The sequence below is a fragment of the Furipterus horrens genome, unplaced genomic scaffold, assembly GCF_987537825.1.
Source record: "Furipterus horrens unplaced genomic scaffold, mFurHor1.1.pri manual_scaffold_10, whole genome shotgun sequence".
Classification (NCBI taxonomy): Eukaryota; Metazoa; Chordata; class Mammalia; order Chiroptera; family Furipteridae; genus Furipterus; species Furipterus horrens.
The window spans coordinates 3,138,858-3,142,174 of NW_028327180.1; the positions used below are offsets into that span (position 1 = coordinate 3,138,858).

Here is a 3,317-nt window from a genome sequence, read left to right on the forward strand (position 1 = left end):
GGCCCTCTGATCTGCCCCGCGAGGGCAGGGTTGCTAGCGACTTCGGTCCCCACCCACTACAACTTCAGGTATGCATTTCACATCTATTTTCAGCCAATAATAATAATAATAATAATAATAATAATAATAATAATAATAATAATAATAATAATAATAATAATAATAATGGCAACGCCCCCCTCTTTGTTTCAAGACAAAAGTAACCAACGTCTCTTTCTCGTGCGCCTGCAGCGCGCGCCCTCCAAGAGGAAACCTGCTTCCCTCCTCCCAGGTTTGTGCTTCCCCTACCCGTCTCCCCGCCGTCCCCCACTCCCGCACCCAGTCCTTCCGGCCTCCGGGCCTCCGCCCAGCCGGGGAGAAGGTGCCTGACATTCCAGGTAACCCGACTCTGCAGCCGGCAGGGGCGGTGGCCGGGGCTGCGGGCCACATGACCGTCCCTGCCCGCCCGGAAATGCACACCTTGTCAGAAAACGGGGGACAGGTGAGCCCAGAGGACGGTGCGAGTCTGAATTTGAAAACGCGCGTTGGCGAAAAGGGCGCTTGCTTCTGCGCCGGGCAGCTTCCGCTTCGATGCCGAGACGGGAGCGGGCAGGGCTGGCCCCGGGCGTCTGCGGCTCCGAGACCACCGCGGGGGAGCGTGTCCTGGGGGCCCCAGCGCAAGCCTGAACGGGAGCCCCGCAGGCCTCGGGCCCGCCCGGCCTGCCCTTGCCCCCGACAGCGCTCTCCTTTGATCTGGAAAATGGGAGAGCGTAGGGGACCCTTTGATGGCCTTTGAAAGGCAATGGGGATCTGCTGCTTCCTCCCCAAACACAGGGCGTGGGGAGCTTCCCGGGGCACCGGACGGAACCTGCGCTGGCAGGGAGGCCAGGGCCGCCTCCTGCGGTGCCCGGCCCTCGGGCAACTCCGGCCGCCGCTGCTCCGCACGCTGCGGGCAGGAGTGCAGGCGGGGTCTCTGCTCGCAAGCTCTGTACATGGTTCAGCGGGGTCGCTGGGAGACGCGCGCGCGAACAGAACTGACATTTATCCAGTGCCTCCCACGTATAGTCTCCGTGTGGCTCCTTTGTTCCCGAGAACACCCCATCAAGTAGGCGCTACAGTGTCCTCTCCATTTTATGGACACTTCCCCGGGCTCCTGGGCCCCAGGTCGCACGTGAGCGGCAGTCGAGCTGAGCACAAGGACTGGGGGCTCCACAGGCACCGGCTCCGGTTCCAGCCCACCTCTGCGTCCTCTGTGACCCCTCAGAGAAGGTGGGGGGGCAGCTGCCTTAGGTCACAGCCTCCCTGCTCTGGCTCCAGGGCCCTCCTCCTCGCCCTGTCCCTGGAGGGCAGGGAAACCCCCAACTGAGACCCTTGAGGACCGGTTAGCCCCCCATTCCTCTGGGACTCTGCATAAGTTCTGCTTCTCCCCCTTTCTCTGTCTTTCCGCACCCAGCATTCACTGCGCAGTTAGTTTCTCCGCAGGCAACACTGACCTTGTGCACCGTCTTGTCCTCTGTGATCTTACTACCCAAGTAGAGAGCGGAAACCTGATGGAACAGTCAACTGAACGTGCGAGGCAGGATGCTGCACCTCAATGAGTAAGACTTTCCTCTGACGTTCAGTGACCACTGACCTCTTTGCTTTGCACGAAGCACTGCCCTTCCCTCCACACAGTCAAGCACAGCCAGGGTTTTGCCAGCACCCCATTGGCAGCTCTGCAGCTCGGCATCTTCCACTCCGTGTGCCACTCACGGCCACCGAAGGACCGGACAGAATGTGGCTTCCCAGGGAAGCCAACCTCTTGATGCTTTTTAATAGCATGGAACACCAGCCAGTAGGATCTCATGAGCGTCATGGGAGACACATCCTTTGACCTGGTTTGCAATCCCACGTCTCTGGCGCTGGGCTAACTCCAGCAGCTCCCTTGGGCAAGGGACCGAGTGGGAAACATTCTGGTGTCTGGAAAATTCCAGACTGAGGGGAATTAACCTTGGGCCCACTGTTCTTCATGGTGTGTCCCTGGATGATCAGGATTGAGAAAGCCTGGTGGTCCTTGCTCAGTATAGCTCCGTCTTCTCTTAAGCAGAAATACAGGGATCTGAAAACTTGCTACACTTCATTTTGCTCTTACTGAGCATCTCTATGTGCATCACTCAGTAGCAGAAACAATGGAAGGAACAGAGTGGGTGTTGGGAAACCTAGGTTCTACCTGTCCTAGCCAGCCTGTGGCAGCAGATGGGGCACTGTGGACTCAGCAGAGGGCGGGGGTCCTGAGCTCGCGTGACCCCAGGGAGGCCGGTGTGGAAAGGAGGGCCAGCCAACCCACGGGAAGGCCAACAGGACCGGCTAGGTGTGACAGGTGTTTGTCCGCTGGGGTGAGGGAGTGGAAGGACGCAGAGATCACACCCGGTTTTGGAACCACGTGGAAGGGGTGCTGGTGATGCCAGGGACTAAAATAAGGATGCCGGAGGCAGAGAGGTTTTAGGAAAGGGGACCATGAATTAGGATTCCGACTTGCCGAGTTTGTGGTGCTGGTGGTACCCCGGGACTGGGGCTTGGGGTGTTTCCAAGTCAGTATTAAGTTCACCTAATTAAAAAAATCCTATTATCTAGGATGCCCTAAAGTCTCAGCTGCTTTATCGGGCTTCCTAAGCTGTCACTTGGAGACATTCTGACGAGCATGATGGAGGAAGATGATGAGGTTACCTCTTCTCTGCTGAACCCGAGCTCCATAGAGGTTCTTCTCTCACCACTGGGCTTCAGGACCCCGAGTCCTGACAAGGATGCTGTCCCAGGCAAGTGCACGTGTCTTAGAGGGGCTTCTGCCTGGAGGCCGCCTTGGTGTCCCGCTGCGGGGAGCTCAGCTGCGGGCACAGCACACTCCCTTCAGTTCCCGTCCGGAGGACTTGTTAGTGGCGGATGCCCTGTTCCCTTTCGCTCTGAGCCTCTACCTGGCCCCGCTGTACCTCCCCTGTCTCGGACCCCTGTTAGGGGGCACAGACTAAAGTGGGCGCTGCCCCTGTATGCAGGGGGATGTGCGTGAAAAGCCACATGCGGCGTCCCTGGTCCAGAGAACAACTTACAGTGACGGCGTGGGGGGGTGGGGGTGGGGAGCCACCTGGGAGAGGGTTGGGCACAGACCGCAAGGTGGACAGAAAGGTGGCCGGGGCATCGCGGATAAGGGCGAGGGGCCATGAGCTCAGGGAGCAGCACAGAGCATTACGGGGAAAGGCCCTTGGCGCATCTTGCCTGGGCGCCAGCAGCTCCTTAGAAGAGACAGTCTGGGTCAGATGATGGCACATGAGGGCCTTCAGAAAGGACACGTTCAGTGAGAGACG

The 3,317-nt window shown here is 58.9% G+C and overlaps 1 long non-coding RNA gene across 1 annotated transcript; it reads left to right on the top strand.

Annotated features, from left to right (window-relative positions):
* Positions 1-330: 330 nt before the first annotated feature.
* On the top strand, positions 331-2,819 carry LOC149999191 (uncharacterized). The gene is made up of 3 exons (XR_016513383.1): positions 331-481; positions 1,516-1,577; positions 2,593-2,819. It is a non-coding gene; the product is annotated as an uncharacterized LOC149999191 (long non-coding RNA).
* The last annotated feature ends 498 nt before the right edge of the window (positions 2,820-3,317 follow it).